The 24,536-nt window shown below is 38.5% G+C and overlaps 1 protein-coding gene and 1 non-coding gene across 42 annotated transcripts in view; one reads left to right on the top strand and one right to left on the bottom strand.

Moving 5' to 3' along the window:
* The window catches only part of PTPRD (protein tyrosine phosphatase receptor type D), a 2,307,989-nt gene that overhangs the window by 1,794,603 nt on the left and 488,850 nt on the right, over positions 1–24,536 (top strand). The window lies entirely within an intron of this gene.
* Positions 13,356–13,417, bottom strand: LOC120366477 (U7 small nuclear RNA). Its single transcript, XR_005581134.1, has one exon. It is a non-coding gene; the product is annotated as a U7 small nuclear RNA (small nuclear RNA).

Here is a 24,536-nt window from a genome sequence, read left to right as displayed (position 1 = left end):
ATACTATTCTAGGCTTTTTTAGTAATATGAAAAAGTACATATGTTGAGAATAAATAATTTTAATAGTTGAGGCAATATAGCCTTTAAGAAAACAAAGTTCATCTTTGTCAGTGATTAATGTCTTTGAGTCACAAGGCTCTTTAAAGCAGGAATTAAGAGTGATTGTTGTGTTCCTTAGTGACCTCAAGACTGTTTCTCCTGATTGGGCTTGGGTTATGGTTGTAGCTAACAGAGCTTTATTAAGAATTATATTCATTTATTCAGTTCCACAAACACTGATGGGCCTTTTCCATGAACAAATTCAGTTGGCAGATTTTTATTGTACTCCCGCCTTACCCCAGGTGCTGGAGATCATAAACAGGTTGCAGAGTCTCTCCTCTTTGTGCTCATAACCTAAGGGGTCAGTGGATGTGACTGTAAATGATGAAGTGCAGTGGTGTAAATGCTAGCATAGTGGTGGTAGGATGTTGAGCTTCACTATAAAGGATTGATACTGGGAGGTGGTCGGGGAAGGCTTCTCGAAAGCCAAAAAGGAGATGGAATCCATGAGTGAGATCAAGACTGCACCTATTAATTGTTTGTTCTGAATGAAGTATGTTTAGAGTTTTGTTAGTCGCTACAGTAGTTGCTGGTTGTGCCCTAAGTCACATCCCCTTGGTCACCTTCAATTTCACTGGCAGCTCTCATTCTCTGAATGCTGACTGCATTCCGCCTGGGGCACGGTTGTTGCCTTTCTGTTCATGGCTTTCTCCCAAACTGAGGAAGCCCACTCAGCACTTCAGCAGGTACAGTTGGAAAGTGTAGTGGAACTAATACCCCTTGGAACAGTTCATAACCAGCAGGGGACAGGGGCTTGGAGGATACACGTCCTGGCTTTCCCTCATCCACAGGGAAGATTCTGTGAGCCTCTGAGACCTCACGAAGACCCCGTGGTTGATTTTTGTTCTTCCTTTGCCCCGCTTTTCTCTCTCCTGAATCTTGGAGTTCTGAAAAAAAACTACCTGCAGGTCCTTGTCTCAGGCCGCACTTTCAGGGTAACCAAAATTAAAACAGTTGTCAGTATTGAAAAACTGGCAAATGACAAAGAACAATTCAGATCTGCACTTCTCTTAAAACACTGTTTAAAGAGCTGATAACATGAATAAGAGCATGTTCCTTTAGAGCAATAGTCAGCTGATGCTGAAGAGTGGCTGATTCTTCCAATAAGGAGATCTGAACTTTTTAGGACATCCTAATGCTCGCGGACTCTGAATCTTTCTTCAAAATACTCACTCAGACTCTAAAAGCAGGGGAGCTTCAGATTCGGGATTACGTTTGAGTTGAGGCTTTCAAAGGTAAAGGAAGATAACCTTTGAAGAAGGTAACCAAGCAGGAGAGAGAAGACCCCACATGGCAAATGTAACATCATCTTGAAACCAAGGAAACGGGTGCGTTATTTATATCTCCCCGGGACTTTTTGCGTGTCTAATAGTCTACCTTTTTCTTTCCAATGTCTATCGTACTATGGCAAAAGATGTAGACATTCAATAGAGTTATGCAATTCTGACTTTCCGTCAATTATGAAAACCACAACTATCAACATTGATTAATTGGATCGTTATACAAACAACCCTGCGGTAGTAAACACCCATTGTGTGGCAGTGAGGCATATGTTTGTCATACCCATTAGGGGAGCACTTGGGGCCCAGAGGACTGATGAATTGGCCCTCATTGTCTTACTACACAGCTGTCACAGCTTCTCTGATAGCAGGTGATAGTTCTGCAAGAGCATGTCAAATTGGTGCTTATCTCTTATGACAACTGTTGATGGAAGCTCCCTTTTAGGTTTGATCCAGACAATGACCTTGATATCGCTGGTGAAGAATAAAGGCTCACAATTATTGTTTTAAGAAGGAGAGACTTGTAGCTTGTGCCTCACACCCGTCATATCAAATTATCAGGCTGAAACTGATAATACAATGAACACTGGCTCTCTCAACAGCAGTGTTCTCTCTGCTGGATTTGTACGCAGAGTAAACCTTCTGCCAGCTATCTCATGGAAATCCATGGAGATAAGATGTGGTTAAACCTGGAGTTTTTTGGGTGTGTGCTCAGACACTCTGGTTGCAGAGGGTAACATTTATTTCATAATGATAACTTTGAGGACTAAGCCTTTAAATCTAAGAAGTGGAAAATAGTGATTGAGCTCAGTTTTACAGTTTCAGGGAGGTGTAAATGGAAAGAAGACTGGGCTTCTTTGGAAAATGGAAGGATGGTGGGTATTGGGTTGTTGGCTCCGCTGTTAGGGCCATAAGACCTTGGTGGAGTTAGTCTTATGGAAATGTTGTCCACCTGTAAGATGCAGATGCCAATATCTACCCTGGCTACCTTACACTGTATATGAGATAAGCTTGGAAGCATTTTTTTTTTTTTGGTTGACAAAGAACTGTATAAACATACAATGGTGGTATTTTTTCAGTCTATCTCTGAATATACAGATAAAACACAACATTAAAGTGTGACATTTTAACAACTGGTATTTTCGAGCTTTTGTTTTTTGGAGATATGTGAAGTAGGGATGCTAAAATGGGCACCATGCACAGTTAGGAGGTCTGTTTTCAAGTCTAAGTCATATAACAGCTAGCTTGGTGACTTTGGGCATCCTAGGTTTTGATGTGGTTAGTCTCATTGGACAGTAGTCTCTGCCTTTCTGTCCATTCTTTTGTTCTACGAATACTTGCTACTTCTATTGTTTGGGCGCTTGTGTTCCGTCTTGCAGTTCCATTTCATTTTTGTGATCAGGAAGTGTAAACATTGTTCATGCTTGAGTCAGCGGTACTTAATTGCATATAAAGCATCCAGGGAGCTCTTTGAAAATGCATATTTCAAGGCTCCACATCCAGAGAGTTTGATTCAGTGAGTCCAGTCCGGATCCCAGGAATAACTATTATCAGCATCCCATTTAAATCTAGTGCAGGTGGTCTTTTGAAAACCATTGGTATAGAACATATATACATTTCATGTTTTATCAATATTTATTAATAATTTACAAGATCAAAAAGATACTATTTTGATTGTTTGTTATTTTGCATTGAGGCTACTGCTGTACTTCCATCACTAAACTGGCCTTGCATAGATACAGTGGGCCAGGATTAACCAGGATTATTGAGTGTCTCTGGGCTTGACTCTAGTGTACTGTGGTTTTGCATATGTAATGTATCTTTATGGTTTTCTCCATGAAAGCCAAAAAAAAAAAAAAAGCAACATATGCTTTAAAATTCTACTTGCATATAAATTTTGTATTTGGTATTTCATTACAGTCATTTTAGAGTTAGTGAACATGGGGTTAGCTTAGTGCTTTCCCAAAAGTGCTTACCATGAAAAAGACTTGATGTGGTGTCTGCACAGATCAGGAGTGTGATGAGGGGAGCAAATGGGAGCAGCACTGTGGTGGCTGCCGTTCACCTCTCACACTATTCCCTTTTAACTAAGGAAACCTCTATTGCAGTTGCATGGTGGCATCCTTGACTGATTTGTGTTTCCAAATTCTAACTCAGTTAGACAGGTGAACAGGATGTTGATGAAAGGAAAAGACAAAACACGATGATACTTTTGAGTTCAAAGTGGTGTCAGGGATGAAGAGCTGGGAAAATCAATTGGGGACTTTGACGACCTCATGCAAAATGCATAGCATTTTCATTTTGTAGAGCAAACGTGTCCCCAAGCAATGTTTGAAATTTAGGTTTCTAAGTTATGTAGAACTTTACATGCAAGGGTGAGTACACTAGACTGAATTAATGTGTTCCATGGAAGACAGATTCTCTTTAGATCCATTTTGCCTTGTCTCGCTGCACATACCCCGGTTGCCCACCTTCATGGTGTTTTTGTAAAGGGTTCACCTCTAAGGTGAAATGGAAGGACTGTGGATAGGAAACAATTCAGCAAAGGAGCAGACCACACTTGTTGGAATTGTTAATAAAATCAAGTTCCGAATAGCCTTGTTATTGTGTTTTTTTTTCCATAACTTTTTGTGTTTTATTTCATAAACATATATGTATATAAGGGTGATGATTAAGGTATGAGGTGAGCTCTAACCAAATCCTTATTAAAGAAAGCAAAATCCCTTTAAAAAAAAAAAAAGCTATTTAAGTTCTTTAACCATTCACAAAATTACCCACACAGAAAACTAGTGAAACTTTGTAAATAATAGTTTAATTCTCTCTTAATGTGTAGTTTCTTTGTTTGTTTGATTCTAGTGTTCATTAGTATTGACTACGTAGGTAGGTGTAGTGGCTCATATCTCCAGATAAGCTAGAGTCTGTGAAAACTCCCAGCTTCCATTTTCATCTTTTAAAAGCCTTACTTCCCACTTTTTTTTTTTTTTTTTTGAGACAGAATCTTGCTCTGTCGCCCAGGCTGGAGTGCAATGGTGCGATCTCTGCTCACTGTAACCTCCGCCTCCCAGGTTCAAGTGATTCTCTTGCCTCAGCCTCACAAGTAGCTGGGATTACAGACACATGCTGCCATGCCTGGGTAATTTTTTTATATTTTAGTAGAGAGAGGATTTCACGGTGTTGCCCAGGTTGAGCTCAAGCTATCCACCCACCTCGGCCTCCCTAAGTGCTGGGATGACAGGCGGGAACCATCGCGCCCGGCCTACTTCCTACTTCTTTCAGTTTCAGCAGCTATTCTCTTAACATAAATATTATTGTCACTGTAATTGTAATGGAACAAAGGCAATTCCTGGGTCTTCCTACATTTCAGTTGTCCTACTTACTCCTGTGACAGAATTAGGTTTTTATTTCCATCGAATAAGTTATATCAGGGCAAATATATTTCTGGCACCATTATAGTAGATCTTAGTACAGCAGCCAAATGGAGGGAGTATGTTTGAGTACTTAATTTGGGCAAAGTGGTTTTTAAAATATGTTTTTAACAGTAATCCAAGTATCTTCTATTAAAACCCCTTTAAACAGATAAAATGCATGAAAAAATCCGAACAGAACCTTGGGTAGTTACGGTAGAGTGATCCTGTCATCTCTTAAACCGGCCAAGGTGTGAAATTAAAATATTGGCTAGACTTAAACATATACAATTAAATTCAGGAAGGCTTTGTCAATACTCGCTGGATACTTACAGATAATTTTATAGTATGCACTTTTTAAAGCTACATGACTCGTAGAAGTCAACATAAGAAAGGGGGAAGGTGGTTTTGTTTGAGTGTAGCAGGTACTATTGACATCTCTGGAATGTTCTGATTAGAGGTAGGTTTGAATCTGTTCGTTACATGTGAATATTGGTGCTTTGTTGTTTAAAAAAATTATGATTGCAGTTTGAATTTTGAAATCAATTTACTGGTGATGTCAGCATTTTATAACTCTTGGGAAGTAAAAGTATGATACTTGCCTGCACATTTAATTAGCTCCTTAAAAACACACAAAAAAAGGTGTAAACTGTAAATTATAGCATTGACATCAAAAAGATTTTCCTACTCTGTCTCTATTTATTTTTCTGTTTTTTTTCTATTGCAATTGAAGTTTATAATCATTTTTCAAAATTGGCAAGCCGCTGGCTTTCTTACTACAATTATTGTATAAAGATGATGTACATAATATTTTCTATTCTGATATCGGGATTGGATTAATTTGATGTTCATGCTGGCTTTTAAGGATATGTAGTTTTTAGAGAGAGACCACCTGGCCAGAACTTTCAAGTAGGGAAAACAAAGATTCTAATTTCAGCTCTAACTTGCTCTGTCGACCTGAGCTACTCAAATTTTCAAAACTTTAGTTTTTTCTACTGTCATTTGGGTAATACCAATCTCATAGATTGCTATGAAATTAAGTGGGGCTAGGCCCTCAAAAGGAGGATGATCTTGGTTCATCTTTCTTTTGTTCTTCTTATTTTTCCAGATACTATCTGTGAGGTATAGGTCCTGATCCCATGGCTTTGATCTGATAAGCACAGGTCTCACGAAATGAAGTTCCATGGAAGTTTCTACCAACAGCATGCTGTAATCCCTTCTGAGCCTCCCCTTATTTTTCCTCTGCTACAGCAGAAACAGAAAAAGCTTTCTAATTGAGTATAGTCACCAGGATTCTCTTTCAAATTTAGAAAGCCCAGGATGTTATGAGATCTGGGAGGTGTTAAAACATCACATTAGTCAACACAAGCTATTTTTGTGGATGTACCTATCTGTCTTCTCTCCTGTACTTCGAGCTAAAGTCCTTATGGCTAGAGATCATGTCTCAGTTACTCTTACTTCTTTGGTGCACTAAAAGGTGGCCACTCATCAAGGTCTGCGGAACTAGAAAGAAGTAAGTATTAGAGTATTCTGATTAAGAAAGAGTTAATGCCACAGGTTTCTCCAGTTAGGATAGTTTTTTGTTTTGTTTTGTTTTGTGGGAGGGGAGGGGTTTTGTTTGTCTTTTGGAGACGGAGTTTCTCTCTGTCACAGGACTGGAGTGCACTGGCGTGATCACAGCTCGCTGCAGCCTTGACTTCCAGATCCCAGCAATCCTCCCAATCCAGTTTCCCAGGTGACTGGGACCACAGGCATGCACCACCACAGCTGGTTAGTTTTATTTTTTATAGAGACAGGGTCTTCTTATGTTGCCCAGGCTGGTCTTGAACTCTTAGGCTCTAGTGATCCTCCCGCTCTGGGCTCCCAAAGTGCTGGGATTCCAAGTGTGAGCCACTGTGACTGGCCAAGGCTAGTTGGTTTTAAAGTGCCTATAGATATGTATTATTAAGAGAAATGAGGAACCGGGCATAGTGACTCATGCCTATAAGCCCAGCACTTTGGGAGGCTGAGGCGGGTGGATCACTTGAGGTCAGGAGTTTGAGACTAGCCTGACCAACATGGTGACACTTCGTCTCTACTAAAAATACAAAAATTAGCAGGGTGTGGTAGCGCCTGCCTATAATCCCAGCTACTAAGTAGGCTGAGGCAGGAGAATTGCTTGAACCCAGGGGCGGAGGTTGTGGTGAGCCGAGATTGCACCATTACACTCCAGCCTGGGCAACAGAGCCAGACTGTCTCGAAAAAAAAGAGAGAGAGAGAAATGAGGGACTTCAAACATAAGAAAGACATCCAATAGGTGTTAACAGAGCAAACACTTTTAGTGTCAGTTTAAAAATATTATTTAGCAATAAATGTGTTTTGGACATGGCTTTTTTGGCAATAAGCTTTTTTCTTCTTTTTCTGCCAAAAAAAGATATTATTATGAATAGGACTATGAAACATGATTTCATACTTTTTCTTTATTTTCTAAATTTGAGACAGGGTCTCACTCTGTCACCTAGGCTGGAGTGCAGTGGTTACAGGTGAGCCAATCACAGCTAACTGTAGGCCTTCTCTCTTGAACTCAAGCAGTTCTCTCTCTTCAGGCTCCAGGACTATAGGCTTGAGCCACCAACGAATTTTTTAATTGTTAATTTTTTTTATTTTTTCACTGTGTTGCCCAGGTGTTATAATTTTTATAATATAAATATAAGTGTAAATATAACTCAAAGGTCAGGGATAATAATGCTGAAAGATATCATCCCTGAACCCTTCTGAAAAGAGTAGATTACTAAAGGGAGTGTCAAAGAGCTTCCAGTTCAGTGTGATTTTTCTCACTGGCAAAACTAATTCCATTGATTTTAGTAATCATAAGCAATTTATTTTCTCAGGTAATTATAGGGAAGCCTAATAATTATGGTATACATTATTATTCATATTATCTAAGGTACACATTTGTTGAGAGATTAAAGGGGTATTTTTTTCACAAACACTTTGCAGGTATGTGTGCTCATTCATAAATAAAAATAATAGCTAACGTTGGCTGTAAGATCACGATGTGTCAATTTCTTTATGTGTGTTATTTTATGTAGTTCTTAACTGCCCTAGGAGGTAAGTATAATTATTATGTCCGTTTTACTTACTTGGTTATTTGATTTTAGAGATGCGGTCTTGCTCTTCTGCTGAAATGCGGTGGTGCTATCCTGGATCAGTATATCTTCAAACTCCTGGACTCAAGTGATCCTCCTACCTCAGTTTGCCAGGTAGCTGAGACTATAGGTGTGTGTCACTACACCCAGGTAGTTTTTAAATTTTTTGTAGAGATGCGATCTTGCTGTGTTGCTCAGGCTGCTCTGGAACTCCTGGGCTCCAGCGGTCCCACCTTGGCCTCCCAAAGCCCTGAGCTTACAGGCTTAATTGGCCACTCCTAGCCTATCTACATTTTAATGATGAAACAATTGAAAGAAGTTAAGCAATTTCCCCAAGATCACTGTAACTCCTAAATGTTAGTTGTGGGTTGCAGGAGGCCTTTCCTGAATGAAGCATACGGCCTTAGGATCTACAAATTGACCTGGAAGAAAGGAACTGGAATTTGCAATAGGAAATATTATCACTTTTGAGAACTTCCTGCAGGCTGAGTGTGGAAGGTTTTCAGGAAAATTCATATTTCCTTTAGGCACTTACAGGCTTTGCAATTTCTTGGCTTATTTGAACATCTCCCTTCACTTTGGTTTTTGATTCCTTTCTTTGCCTTTGGGACAGGGAGTGTCATCAAGGAAGGTGATTGTGAATGTTCTTCTATTTGAGGGCTTTTAGGTGTAGCTGGATAGTTTCTGAAGCTATTAAAGGCATGGGAGTCAGGGAAGCAACGTTAGGGCCCATGTGACACATGGTATCTGAAGTAGAGATTTCTGTACTGTTTTCTATACTCAGCCTTGTAAGGAAAAACCCTTCACCAATTCACTTTAATGGGTGCGTCTATAACGGGGGGTGGGGGAACATTACTCAAATAATCCCTATGTTTCTTTCTCTATAACTATGGGTGGATAGAAGGACCAGGGTTCTCTAAGAGCCTAAATTTAAAGAGTATATTAATAAAGCAATTTAATCATGAATACAGTCTGACTTCAGTTGTGCGATGCTGTAAAAGTTTCAGATTGGTGATAATAAATAATATTTTAGGATTTTCAAAATCTTTACCTTTATCTCATTGAGAGGTAGGGTATGTGGGAATTATCTCAGTTCACATTTCCCTCTTCTCCCATCTCCTCCCCTTCTCTTCCTTTCTTTTTTAAAAAGTGCTTTTCCGTTTCTACAGTATGCGAAGAACTGTGGTGATACCATTAAGGGTTAATATTGAGACTAAAGAGAGGTTAGGCCAGATGACACACAGTGAAAGAAGTAACTCTAGGAGCCAGGTTTAATGGGTAATACCCCCCGCCTCCTTTTAAAATATTGTTTGTTAGATTGATTGATTGATAACAGTGTCTCGCTCTGTTGCCCAGGCTGGAGTGCAGTGGGGCCATCTCTGCTCACTGCAGCCTCTGCTTCCCGGGCTCAAGCGATTCTCTAATATTATTTTCTGAGAAATATCTTTTGGCTATTTCAGAGAAAGAATGGAATTGTTGCAGGGAAGGGGTCCTGATCCAGACCCCAAGAGAGGGATCTTGGATCTCCTGCAAGAAAGAATTCAGGGCACGTCTGTAAAGTGGAAGCAAGTTTATAAGGAAAGTGAAGAAATAAAAGAATAGCTATGCCATACCCAGAGCAGCCTTTAGGGCTGCTGGTTGCCCATTTTTATGGTTATTTTTTGATGATATGTTAAGCAGGGGGTGGATTATTTATGCCTCCCTGTTTTAGACCATGTAGGGTAACTTCCTGACATTTCCATGGCTTTTGTAAACTGTCATAGAGCTGGTGGGAGTGTAGCAGTGAGGAGGACCAGAGGTCATTCTTGGGGTCATCTTGGTTTTGGTGGGATTTAGCTGGCTTCTTTACTGCAGCCTGTTTTGTCAACATGATCTTTATGACCTGTATCTTGTGCCACTTTTTATCTCATCCTGTGACTTAGAATGCCTTAACTGTCTGAGAATGCAGTCCAGTAGGTGTCAGCCTCATTTTACTCAGCCCCTATTCAAGATGGAGTTGCTCTGGTTCACACACCTCTGACAGAATGCCTTACATGATGTCAGAATCAATTTTTTAAAAACACGCATACGTTAAAAAAAGGAATCAAAAACAAAGCATTAAAACTTTTGATGTTGAGCATTCATTAGAAAGGCATAATGCATGACCACATACATACATATATACATACATACATACTTACATGTGGAAGGTAGGGAAATGAAGTGGGTGATTGCTATTTGATCACACCTTTGTGTCCTTGAAAAATAATGGTAGTGCTGTCCTATGCTTATATACTTTGTGTAACTCATAGGTATGAATGTTTATCATCTTCACAAAGTTATGATGGCAGCAATATATTTATTATTTCTTCTTTTATTTTTTTGAAACAGAGTCTCACATGTTGCCCAGGCTGGAGTGTAATGGTATGATGTTGGCTTAGTGCAATCTCCACCCCCTGGGTTCAAGCAATCCTCCTGCCTCAGCCTCCCGAGTAGCTGGGACTACAGGCATGCACCACCACGCACAGCTAATTTTTTTTTTTTTTTTTTGTATTTTTAGTAGAGATGGGGTTTCACCACATTGGCCAGGATTTTCTCAATCTCCTGACCTCATGATCTGCCTGGCCTCCCAAAGTGCTGGTATTACAGGCTTGAGCCACTGTGCCTACCCTATATTTATTATTTCTTAACAGATTTTTACTGATATTTGCTTGGGGGGAAAGTAGAGAGTCTTTGCTTGAGAAGAAACTTCTTTGTTATGTTTGTCTGGGAAAATCTGCCCTGGATTGACTGAGGTCACATACCAATTTCAAAGAAAAAAGCTGTGTATGTAGGGTTGGGGAATCAAAACATTAAAAGTGTAATCAAGGAAGGAGAATTTATCTGTAGAATTGATAGAGTAAATAAGAGTGACAGATATTACTAAGTGCATTTAAATATAAAAGAATAATTCCTTATGTAAAAGAAAAGTTAATTAAAGCTGGCTACATCTGCTATACCACCTTTCTTAAGGAAGGCAGAAGTTGGGAGGTCAGGTGGAGTTTGCAGTTGGTTACTAAGACTTTGAGCTTGATTTCTGGAAAGAAATAACAACAAACTTCTTTGCTAACATTAAAGATACTGGAAGTCTGCAAGGTAACACCTCCTCCCTCTCCCCTACTGCCTGTCAACCAAATGTGTCTCTTTTCTTATCTTTTTTATTAGGCTGACATATTTAGTGCTTATATCTTCCGAACTGGACAATTCCAGGTCTCTGCCAGCAAGGGAAACTTTAAAGAACCTCAGGGGTTACCCTGAGGCAGTTGTCTTTAATGAATTCTAAGTTGTCTCCAGGGATTCTTTCTTATACCAGCTAAAACCAAACTGAAACACTTTCTAGCATTATCTGCACTAGGGTTTCTTGAGGAAACCTTTAAGGACAAGGAACCTGTGAAGTGATTGCTACCAGACTACTGGTGATAATAATCTGTGCATATCCATAAATGCATTTATTTTAAAACAGACAAATTTGAAAGGCATGTTTCTTACAGATACCTGTGTACTCTGACATGTAGGTAACAAGTATTTTAGTATAGTACCATAGGACTCTAATTAGTATTGAATAAAGCCATGCATGTGAAATTAATATAGTATCTAGAATAAATATGCTTGGTGCATTATCATTCGATTGGATCTTTTTATTAATCCTTATAATAACCCTGTGAAGAAAGCAGGTTGGGCTTATGCATTCAGACTTTCCACATAGAAGTGAGGCTCTTAGTCATTATTGTGACTTCTCCTAGGCACTTAAACTAAGGAAATGAAACTAGGATCCAGGTACTCTGACTTATAGCTCATTTTAAATTTATATCAGTGAGAGGTCTGTGGCTAAAATAACTGTATTTATTATATATGATCACCGAAGCACTAGTAGGAGCCAGTATTGCAGATTAAATGTATTCAAATCCCTGTAAACTTCAAGAAGGCACACCTTTCTTGTATGAACTGCTGAATTGCAACTCCCACCATCAACATTTAACCATAGAGTAGGTGCTTAATAAACATTTCTTAAATGAATGGACGAGTAAAAAAGTCACAGCTTCTAGGTGATATGCTATGCTGGCTTTCAAATGCAACAGGAGGCTACTCTATTAAAGATGATTGAGAATGATTTTGGTAGATTTAAAAATCTTCCATTTATAATCGTTTTCCTATTAGTAAATATTAGAACGTCTCTGCTGATTTATTATGCTTAGACCAGCAAACCCAGAATTGTTTTGTTTGAAACAAATCCCTGTTTGAAAGCAGTATCATCTGCATTCTTGACACAGGGAGTGGTAGGATGGCACTTTGTATGATGTAAACCCTTACAAGTTTTAAAAGCGATTATTATCTTATTTCTTAAAGAGTTTCTGGAGAACAGGACTTAATCACCCTAGGAGTGACCCAGCATGATCAGGTTGTTTAGTTCCTGCATTTAAAGGTCTAGTGTATTAAGACTTGACTGGGAAAAGAGACAGCAAAGAAGAAAAAGGAAAATTTGATTCATAGATGTGTGCTTAGTCATATAAAATGTTCTAGTTACCATAGAATGAAATGAGAAAATTCCATCTGTAAAGGATAAAATTCCATGTAAGACTAGCATGAGACTTTGAGCTTTGAGTCAAGTTGTCATTCTTCTTGTAAGATAGATGCTGTTAAGGCTGAGGTCGAAGGATTGCTTCAATCCAGGAGTTCAAGGCTGCAGAGAGCTATGAATTTTGCCATTGCACTACAGCTTGGGACACATATCAAGACTCTGGCTCTAAAAATGAAAACCATATTCTGTTAAATGTATTTTCTGAGAGTCTGTACTATTCTAGACACCTAAGTGAATAAATAGAAATATGAAAAGATACATTCTTTACTCTTGAGGACCTTATAGTTCAACAACGAACCAAAGACAAATTTGCAAATATCTTTAATATAAAGCATCATGGGATAAATGGTTCAGCTTTTGCTCCTTGTAAGATCAGTGAGAGGAAAATCACATGCATTTGGTGGAAGAGATGAGCTTCACAGATGTGGTGGTGTTTGGGATAGTTCCACAGAGTTTCCGGCGGATAGTGGGATGTTTGACAAGCAAGATAGAACCCCATGGCAAGAGATCTCAATGGCAAGGTGATCTTCATAGTGTGTGGTGGTGCAGAAAGGACTTTTTCCAATTTCATCATATGTACCTTAGCCATCCTTTCTGCATATCATCAAGATTCCGTGTGTTGGCACAGAATAAACAAATCAAAATTAAGCAATCTATTTGATAGCTTTGGAAAATGAATTGATGGTGGAAAAGTTTGGAATTCATGACTAAATGAGCTTTTCATATTATTGTACATCATAGTTATGATGAGAAGAACTGGAAGTAAATCTCTTGGCTATAAGACAATCATATTAGGATTTATGTTCATTTGTAGCTTGAATTTATTTTATTTATATATTTTGTGTTGAGGGGCTTTCTGACAAAAACTGGAAAGCCTGCTAGAGAAATTTGAAAAGAGCTGTAACACAGCTTGAATCCATTTTATGACATGATCAACTCTTGTATGCTTTAAGTCTTTTGAGTATGTACTAATGGTAAGGCATACAATGTTATGGCAATTTTCAGTTTATCCCAAATGGTTGGGGAATGGACTTTTCCAATTAATCTAACATTGTAGTAGCTAGGAGATTACAGAAATATTTTACTTAGGTTATTCAATTGCATAAACTAGAAAAAAACACAAAAATTTTAACACCAAAAATATTGTGAACATAATTTGAATTGAATTTTATATTTCATTATTTAGAAAGCTCTTCCAAGTTCTAACGATGTTTGAGTTTACCAATGAAAGTATTTGTTAACCTTTATTTTCTAGGAAATAAATGATAGGCCATTGGCATTTCTAGTTATTTTAATTCTGGATTAAGGAAATTTGAATTTCTCAATCAGAAAATCAGAGTTTCTGTATTTAGTCTCCTACATAAATCTATTATGTGAATAAAATAGAAATTGTACTCATTTTCAGAACCATGAATTACCAGGCATATGATGATTTGGTGTGATAAGTTATAGCTTTTAAGTTAACATAATCCAAATCAGGAAGCCATAGATAACTACTGAGTTTAAAAAAAATTAAATATTGTGTAGATAGAGACAGTTAAATTCCATATTTCTAGTTCATAATCACAAGTACTCTGATGACTGATAGGTATTGTAGGCTGTGCAATACTCACTTACTCTAAGCTGCTGATGAATGTAATTTACTGGGACCATTCTTATATCCCAGTGTCAGCCTACCGAAGAACATTTTGTATTAATGGTAAAGGTCTAATATTTCACAGGCTTCCACCGGCCCCTATTATAGAATACTGTTCAATTTTTTGTATTCAAATATTTACCCCCTCTAAGGAAATTTGATATATTAGATTCCAAAATAATTAAAATTTACTTAAAACTTGGCAATTAAGAATGAGGACAATTCCTCTCTACTTATCCTTTCGTCTATATGTTTTTAAACATACAAATATGTTCCTAAACATCTATTGGCTTATAACATTTTCTGCTGTGGCTACCCACAGTGTACATAGATTATTTGGAAAGGCTAAACTTGATACATTTTTATTAGAAACCTAAACCTGCCTTTGCAGTTATCATATTTTATCATTTGGTACTTAATTTCTTCAGAAGTATTTTCTTATTGAAGTTAAAAGAACTTTGCTCAATGATGTAACCATGCAAGATAAAAAGTGCCTTTTAATTTTTTTAAAACATGCAACTTGGTACACAGTTCTATGCATTTTATTTGAGCTTATTTTTCAGAATGAGAGTACATTAAGAAATAACCCTCTCCTTTAGATCTTATATGCTACATAGTGAACAGTGGCATAGATTGCTTTAGATAACTTTGATTTTAAATTTTATTCATTTCCTCTTCCAAAATGAGACTTTGTAATAATTTTCTAACTTTAAATTTTTTGACTGTCCTAAAAGGACATTACAGTCTATTCTTACATTGTCTCTGATTTAAATATTACTGAGATAGTGGTAAATGATATATTGATTGCTGTTACTCTGTCTCCACAACCCAAAAGTTTTCATTTATCATTCCAGTGACCCTGATATTGGTGGTGTTATCCAGTGTGTGAAATTAATTCTCCATCATACTTTCTCTTGTGTAATTCCTAGGTAGGCTATTTAATTTTTTCATTGGCTGGGTCCATTACAGGCTCATGCCGGTAATCCAAGCACTTTGGCAGGCCGAAATGGTTGAATTGCCTGAGGTCTGGAGTTCGAGACCAGCCTGGCCACCCTGGTGAAACCCTGTCTCTACAAAAATAGAAAAAAATTAGCTGGATGTGGTAGTGTGTGCCTGTGATCCCGGCTCCTCTGGAAGCTGAGGCAGGAGAATAGTTTAAACCTCGTAGGTAGAGCTTATGGTAAGCCAAGATCGTGCCACTGCACTCCAGTCTGGGTGACAGAGTGAGATTTGTTTCAAAAAAAATTTTTTCCTTTTCTTCATATAAAATAAACATAGGGGTGGATGATACTAATGTTTTCCCATTTTGGTAGTGCACAAGAAATTAAAATGAAACCTTTAAATGAATGCTGAAGATTTGAAAAGATTTCATCCTGCAGGCTAAGAGATGTTATGAATTCAAGAAACAAGTGCATGCTGAGACGATAAGCAATTTTGTTTTAATATTGGGCCCCAATAATTAGCAATGCAAAAAATGGATTTATGTTCCTTTGTGTACTGTCACTCATTGACCATTTATCTAAAGGCAATCGAACTCTTCGATGATTTTTTTTAATGATCGTAAGTTCATTTGTAATTTGCCCCAAATTCTGAGTCATTGCATTGTTGCTGCCAATTATCTAAAATAACTTATTCCTCAGTTTGCTCTTTCTTGGTAAGTTCCTCTGAGGCAAGTCAGCGAAGTTAAAATCTCTTTGAAACCAAGACAACTCTATAATTTATTTATCATTTTAGGGAGAAGTTATGTTGCTGCCCTCAAATTTGGCTTCTGCTGAGGGCTGTGCCACGTGCCTGTAGCTCCAGCCACTCGGAAGGCCAAGGCAGGAGTATCGCGTAAGCCCAGAGTTCAAGTCCAGCATGGGCAACATAATGAGACCCTGTCAAAAAAAAAAAAAAAAAAAAAAAGAAAAAAGAAAAAAATTGGCTTCTGTGAACATAAATGCTACTAGAAAGTATGAATATAAATCCCACTGGAGAGTCTACTGTAATTTTTTGGAATTCTTTCAAAGTAGTGTGATATAAATAAAAGATGACTTTCCACATATTTTACCAGAGTGCAACCTAATGGGCAGCAGTATGTAAAATGAGCTTAAGTATTATTTTATTTCCATACCCTCTGGTTCTTCAGTTGCATCCCCTTTCTGCCTTAAGTTAAACATATTGCACTTCCATCTGCTATACACTATAGATGATTCACTTTTATTTTTTGCAGGGATATTTTTTAAATGAGTTTAGGGAGCAGATGTTTTTGCATTCATACTTGCCTTCCTTTTCTTGATGTCTTTCCACAAATACAGGGGAGAGAAATGCATTGCTGCTGTCCTTGGTGAATTTTGCATGTCTCTTTGATTCAGGCTACTGCACTGTAATGTGTGATAATGTGACAACTGCAGTGAAGAAAGAAGGTTCCTTAGTTTCCGAGTACTCTCTATCAGTCTCACAGCTGTGCTGCAGGGAGTTGAAGAACTTCTCCAGCTCTTGGTAATTCTCCTTTGCGTAAAAGTGAATCCAGCCAGACCTCCTCTCATAGTCTCCATCGTTGAGACTGATTTTAGACAGGTGGTTATGGATTTACAAATGAACTTCTAAATACAAACCTAGATACATATAGTGTATCTATAGCACGCTTTCAGTATAGGTATTTTTTCTGTTCTAATATCCGGATAGAACACTTGGATTATTTTAAATTACATGCACAGATGTTGCCAGTCTTAACTTGTCTTTTTAAAAATGATTTCTAACCGAATACTGTGGTTATTTGGCAAACCTCTGTAAACCAAACTGTGTTCTGAATACAGGTGTAACTTGATAGAGTAGGAAGAGCACTGGACTCAGAGTGAGAAGACTTAGACACTGTCATAGTTAGTTACTGCTTTATTACAAATTTTTCCAAGTCTGACAGCTTGCAACAGCACTGTTTCTGAGCATCAGGAATCTGTAGTTCTGGCTGAGAGTCTCTAATGAAGCGGCAATCAGAATGTTAGATGGGGCTGCAGTCATCTGAAGGTTTGGCTGGGGCTAGAGGATCTTTTTCCAAGATGGAAGTATGTTGACAAGCATTCTTACCTCTATTTTGAACCAAGGAACCCTCAATTTTTGTTCGGTTGGGTTCCACCATTGGACTGCTCACATGGTAGGTGGCTTATTCCAAAATGAGTGATCAGAGAAAGAGAAAGTGAGTAAGCGCCAAAGGTAGAAGTTGCTTAAAACCTAATTGTAGAAGTGACATACCATCATCATACGGCTTGCAGCAACGCTGTTAAAATGACAGGACTACAGACAATCTATGCATACTTGGGAACAGGGATAATTGAGGGCCAGCCAGGAGGCTGGCTACCACAGGTGTGGGTCATCTGTTTGCGGCTAAAGTACTACAGGACCTTACATAAGTCACCAGGTTCTTGAGCTTGAGTTCCTCAGTGGAAGCAGGGGCATTGTATCTCTTTTCCTACTGATCACTTGAAGGGTAAAGATCTTAGATGATGGATGTGAGGGCATTTTGTAAATGTGAAATAGCGTTACCTGTGGGGGTTGAGGAATCATATACCTTTTTAGCAGTAATAAAGAAAAAAGAGGGAGAGAAAAATAGAAATGGAGAAAAGGGGAAAAGGGGGCAAAGAAGTAACGTGTGTCTGTTATGAGCAAGGACTGGAGGTCTTTACCTCTAGCAGAGGCTTTTGCGCCTTGTTTTTATCAATAGTTAAATCTGATTGTTCACAAAATGTGTGCTTAAATATATTCTCCAGATAGATAATTTTATTTTTAAAGGATTAAACAGCAACGAAAAGGCTGTAACAAGCCCCTCTTCTCAACTGGGGCAGATATGAGTAAGATCAAGTCAGTATTCCAAAAGCTGGATTTCAGTCATCAGCACCACTGCTTTCTCGTTGTCTTCCTCAAAAATAGAACTGAATGCGCACCTCCCATATAAATGCCCTGCCGTCCATTAGCAAAGGACAGCTGAGGTAGCCATTAGTATTTCCGTAAGCATTGACCTTGGCGCAGTATAAACTAGAATCTAGAAAGTGACTGCACTTATTATCATTTTTAATGTGTATGTTCTGGAACTCATTTCCCCTATGGATGACTTTCAGTTTCATTTTGTGGCATCCAATTTTGGAGACGACTTCTTACTTTTAGAATCAAAGTAACCGTCTCTTTAGTACAATAGGTGACTGGAGACCATTTACCAAGTGGAGTCATAAGTACTTCAAATGCATGTGTCCAAGGCCAACAGCAATATTCCCTCCATCTACCCTCAGCATATATGGGCTATATTGATACAGTTATTTGATGACGTTGTTTTGACGTTGTCTAAAAACAAACTATTTCAGCCTTTTTTTCCACCCTTAAGAAAGGACTGTGACAAATAATTTCACATGTTCCCTCATAATTCTCACACATTTCTTGCTTCATTGCCTACTCAGTCCCTGACCTTCACTCTACCTCTTTTCTGAGATCTGCATCAGGGAAGGGATCAAGGTCTGGCTGTCCATTGCCCGCTTTCCCTGGCCTTAAAACACATTTTTTTCTTCACATTTTTATTTGATCATTTTGAAATGTCCCTTAAGGCAATACACCATGGTCAAAAGAGCTGTGAGCCTGTCTAGTATCTGTCCATTAAAAATGACTTCTTGGCCAGGCACGGTGCCTCACGCCTCTAATCCTAGCACTTTGGGAGGTGGAGGCGGGTGGATCACTTGAGGTCAGAAGTTCAAAACCACCCTGGCCAACATGGTGAAACCCCATCTCTGTAAAGAAAAAAAAAAAAAAAAAGACTTCACCAATCACCTAGTTAGCTAGTCAGCATCCTAAGTCATCTCACATTCCTCTCTCAAATCTCATGTCTAGTCCACAAACCCTGGTGATGGTAACTCTGAAATTCCTTTAAATTTGTCTCCTCCAGAATCACTTGAACCTGGAAAACAGAGGATGCAGTGGGCCTGGATTTCCTCACTGCACCAAAGACTCTTTGTCTCCAAAACAAAAACAAAATAAAACAACCACAAAAAAGAAGGCCAGGCGTGGTGGCTCATGCCTGTAATCTCAGCACTTTGGGAGGCTGAGGTGGGTGGATCCCGAGGTCAGGAGTTCGAGACCAGCCTGACCAACACGATTAAACCCCAGTTCTACTAAAAATCCAAAAATTAGCCAGGCATGGTGACATGCGCCTGTAATCCCAGCTACTCTGGAGGCTGAGGCAGGAGAATTGCTTGAACCCGGGAAGCAGAGATTGCAGTGAGCCGAGATCGCGCCATTGCACTCCAGCCTGGGTGACAGAGTGAGACTCGGTCTCAAAAAAAAAAGAGAAAAAAAGTTCTCCTCCTCTATATCTGTTGTCGTTGTCATTTTTTCTCATGTTTACCATTTTAATTTCCGTGTTAATTGGCCACCTTGAGGATTCTGCCTTTTCTTCACTCTCTCCATAGATGCCAGTAGCCTTAAAAACACTGATGTAATCTTGTTATTCGCCGGCTTCAAATACGGTGTTCAAATGCTGGCTATAGCAGCACTACGCACTGGCACTTTCCACAAAGAAGTGTTCTGTGTATTCTGTTTTGTCCAGTTATAGTAGCTGCCAACCACACATGGTGGTTGAGTACTTGAAATTTGGATAGTGAGACTGAGGGACTGAATTTTTACTTTTAATTTTAAATTACTTTAAATGGTTTGGGATAGTATAAGTCTATAGAATAAGTACAACATTTCTATTTTGTCACTACCCACTTTTGTTTTCCTTTCCATACATACTATCCATGTATACAATTTGTATGTGTCTAATGTAATGGTTTGCAACTTTTTAACCTCAATCTACGCTAAAAAATATGTGACTGAGGTGTACTTAGATATTCATACGTGCTCAACAAGTATCCATTGAGCATCTGTTATGTACAAAGCATTGTGGATGTATCTGAATAAAACAGACATGGGTGCCTATAATTCTAGCTACTCTGGAGGCTGAGGCCAGAGAATTGCTTGAATCCGGGAGGTAGAGGTTACAGTGAGCCAGGATCGCACCATTACACTCCAGCCTGGGTGACAGAGTGAGACTCCATTACAAGAAACAAAACAAAACAAAAACAGAAACCAGACAGGATTCTATATTCTCCTGGGGCTAACACTTTATTGGGCAAGAAAGACAATGTATAATAAATAATTGATTTTATTTTTTATAAATGAGGCCAGGTGCAGTGGTTTACACCTGTAGTCCTAATGCTTTGGAAGGCAGATGCAGGAGGATCAATTCAGGTCAGGAGCTGGAGACCAGTCTGGGCAACATAGTGAAATCTCATCTCTACAAAATATAAAAAAATTAGTTATGGTGGCACATTCCTGTAGTCCCAGCTATTCCAAAGCGGGAGGATCGCCTGAACCCAAGAGTTTGAGGCTGCAGTGAGTGATGATGGCGCCAGTGCAGTCCAGCCTGAGTGACTCAATGAGACCCTGTCTTAAAAAAAAAAAGTAAATAATAAACAAAATGAAAATAAGTTGTATATTATTGTATAGTGTATTAGAAGGTATAGTAGAATTGATCTGCCATTTCCATTGTGGTGAGTTCTTTTTATGTTTTGTTTAAAAACTGCTTTCTACCCTTCAGACTCAAAGATATACTGTAGTGTTTTCTAAAAGTTGTATAGTGTTAATTTTCACATGTAAGTCTTCAATCCACTTGGAATTTATTTTTGTGTGTGGTGTGAGATAGGGGTTGAATTCTACCCCTTTCCCATATGGATCGCCAATTCTGTGCCATTCTGTTTTTTTTAAAGATGTTTCTGATTGTAACTCACTAAATTGATTTTTTGCCCCTCTAGTAATAAGCTACCGGCAGTTTAAAAAAATTGCTGTAGTGTTTCTAAACCACCTCTTAAATGCTCATCAACATTTACGTTGTTAGTAACAGAATCTAAACTTGAATTAGCTAAAAACAAACACCAAAGAAGACAGGACTGCTAATGCGGGTCACAGAGCAGGGATGCAGCCTTAAGGATAGATTGAAATTCTACCGCTGTGTGTATGTCAGTTCTACGGAGCAGATCAGTGGGAAATATGGCTACTAAGAGTTCCTGAGTTTTACATAACATATATCCAGCTGCCAAAGGAAGTCTCTTTCCACTGATGTCCCACATTTTCCTTGACACATTTTGGGTCAGACAGTCACCTCAGTGCCTGTCAGCTATGGTGGCTTCTGCTGTAAAATGCGGCAGATGAAGAGAGCATTGGGGCCATATTCTGAAAAATCAATTCATTACTAGAAGCATCAAGTATAATCTGTGTCTTGGTGTGCCTTTACTCGTATAACCTCCAGTTGAGCCCCTAAAATGGCATATTTGGTGACGGCGTTGGAGTCTTTCTTGTATCAGTCAATTGCCTTCATCTATGCAGATGCTTCTTAGTGGCCTTCTATAGTACTGCTTCCTATAATAATTGAAATGACTCAGTCCTGTGTCTGTTTCAGCTGTGAGCTGTGATGCATACATAGCTAAATCAAGTTATTTTTATGTAAAGTAATGTGACATTGATAAGGTCTAGTAAACGTTAAATTGGTGATATAAGAACATCATAATATATAAGACATCTTGTCGGTACTGGATTAAATTTCCATAAACTTCCAAAGTTATACTGCACATTGCATCAATTCCTGAGTAAACAATTTGTCAATAAATAAATTCTGTTTTTCAGAAGTGGATTGGAAGTCATACGATTGACTTGGGCTATTTTTCCTGATGTTTTATATTTGATTTTGCACTTGAAAACAGTTAACGACTAATTTGAATGATGAGAAATGTCATCAGTGTAGGTGTTTGTTCTGATTTTCCTTCATAACTTTTCCTTTGTTGATTTTAAGGGTAACATTTTTAGGCTAAGTTAAAAAAATATCATCTTGTATGAACCAAAAATATTTGACTGTGTTTTTCCATTATGGCCATGGCTACTCATATTTGCTTTCTTAATTTAATTGTCCTAAATGAATTTTCAGTGCAGAATAACAGATGTGATCAAGCACAGAATGTTTTTGATATGTCCTGTTATTAAGAAAAAAAAAATTCTGCCCTTTTTTTTTTTTTTTGACGTAATGGAACATTTTCACGAAAGACAGTATCTGAATTGGATTCATTAGCTTCTCAAAGTTAGCAAGAAGTGCCCTTTAAATATAAATAATGGGGTTCACATGAGTTTAAAAAAAGGATTATAGCTAGGGTACACAATGCTTCCTTTCTAGACATGGAAGTTTTAATAAGCAAGATTATCCATCGTGCGGTTGGAAGATGACTGGGGTGGAGGCTACATGAGTTGGGTTGCTGGGGCAGTTGTGATTTAAATGGTGGAGTCAGTAGATACACTTTGGAAGACTGAGCGGAAGACATGCAGGGACCTCTCTCCTGTCTTCCTGCCCTATCCCTTCTCCTTCCTTCCCCTCCTGGCATCCCCACACCACTCCCCTCTGATCTTCTCTTCTGCCTGTCTTCTCTAACTCCTTAAGCTTTCGATATTTCACATGTCTTTCCAGGGGGGTTGAGAGATATCCAGATGGATCTAGGCTTTCTTCAATATCTTTTAAATCAATGTAGATTATCGTGTACACTCCTGTTCTAGACGTTAATAGACTAGAAAAAGGCACAGATTACACAAATTATACATGTCAACTGGGAGAAAATGAGAAAGTAAAAAATTGTAAGAGGACGGGCAGGGAACATATTGTCATCAAAAATGAGGGATGTTGAGGGGGGTTAATACCCATTTTTAATATTGGAGAAATAATGTTACTCAAAGCAGCTTTGACTCCATACTGCTGTTGCTCAAGTAGAGAAACTAAAAGCTGAGTAAAGCTAGAAGTTGTGTGTTGAAAGTGTTGCTGGAAAATTCTGCTTAAGCAGCACGAATATCTAGCTTCCCAAGGTAACTATGGAAAAGGATACAGTAGCTATAGGAATGTGTAAATTCTGGGCAGTTTAATATAGTTTTCTCAGGTCAGGCATCACCATGTATGAAATTCTAGCGCTTTGGGAAGCTGAGACAGGAGGATTGCTTGAGCTCAGGAGTTCGAGATCAGCCTAAGCAACATAGTGCAACCCTGTCTCGAAAGAAAGAAAGAAAAAGAAAAAGAGAGAGAGAGAAAGAAAGAAGAAAGAAAAAGTAGTTTTCTCACCATGCTTTATATTTCCTCAGCAGACACTTTGGTATCATAATTGAAATAAACATTTCCTTAGGTGGAGATACCTAAAATAGCTTATAGGCTCACACTCTGGGAATCATTATCTTTTTATTAATGAAAATACCCCTCCCCCCTACTCTTTTTCCCCTGAGGATTCAGGTACAGAATTCCAAACTTTTCCTTTTTTGACTGTTCGGAACAAATTTTAAGAAATAGTGCCCGATGCCTGCAAAAATAAAAAATAACCATGGCAGTGAACCACACTTCGGTAATTGTTTTATTTGAATTTGTAAGATTAAAAAAATTTCAGCATTGACTATTTAACAAAATGAAACTCATACTTAACACAGGAGCCAGTCCCGTTGTCTGAGTCATTGATGAGTGCACGGTGCCCTGGTCATTTGCCAGAGTGATGCTGAATCCTGCCCCCTCATCCTGTTCATATTCTGGATTAGCATCTGAATTGCCACTAGCGATGAACAATGTGTGTGAGGTACACACGCATACACTACAAATTAAGCGACTTCTTAGACTGCCTGTCTGGTGTTTGTTACCCGTCTGTAGCAATTAGAAATGATTCTGCTCTGCCATCTAAAGTGTACTTTATACAGGAAGATTTTGCTTTTGTTTCCTTCCTCGTAGCCCTAGAAACTTTTTAAAACAATGTGTAATGCATTATAGGAGAGTTTTTGTGTTTTTTATGCTTTTGCCAACTTCTGTTTGTATTATCTCTGTATTGACTATAACCTCAGCTAGCCTAGTTTGAAGCTTTACTTTAACTTACTGAACTTGAAGGAATTATAGATATTTGTACTCAGTGCCCAGCAGAGCCACTCCTTGTTTATCCACAGCAGTTTCATATGGCTTCAATGTGCTTTTATTTTTGCACTTTATTCGTTAAGCTGATTGGCAATAATTCTGTGACATGGCTTTAATTGGGGAGTTGTAGCTGGTAGCCAGAGACCAGCTGATGGTCTTTAATATTGAGGCAGAGACGTTGGCAGGAAGCAACGGTAAGCCGATTCACATTAGTTCCTTTTACTGCAAGTGTGAATACACACTATAGGTCATCAGAAGGATATTCAGGATTTCTTACTGTGGTTTGGACAGAACCGTGACCATGCGAATTTACTAAAAAGGTTCTTGTTCTCTTCCCTTTGTACCTAATCATGTGTAATATAAGTCACCTACTCCAGGCAGATTAAAACCACGTGTAATTCTTTTTGCACTAACTCTTA

This window comes from Saimiri boliviensis, chromosome 2 (genome assembly GCF_048565385.1).
Source record: "Saimiri boliviensis isolate mSaiBol1 chromosome 2, mSaiBol1.pri, whole genome shotgun sequence".
NCBI classification, from domain to species: Eukaryota; Metazoa; Chordata; class Mammalia; order Primates; family Cebidae; genus Saimiri; species Saimiri boliviensis.
Note: the sequence above shows the minus strand (reverse complement) of the source record. Positions and strands in the feature narration are given on the sequence as shown.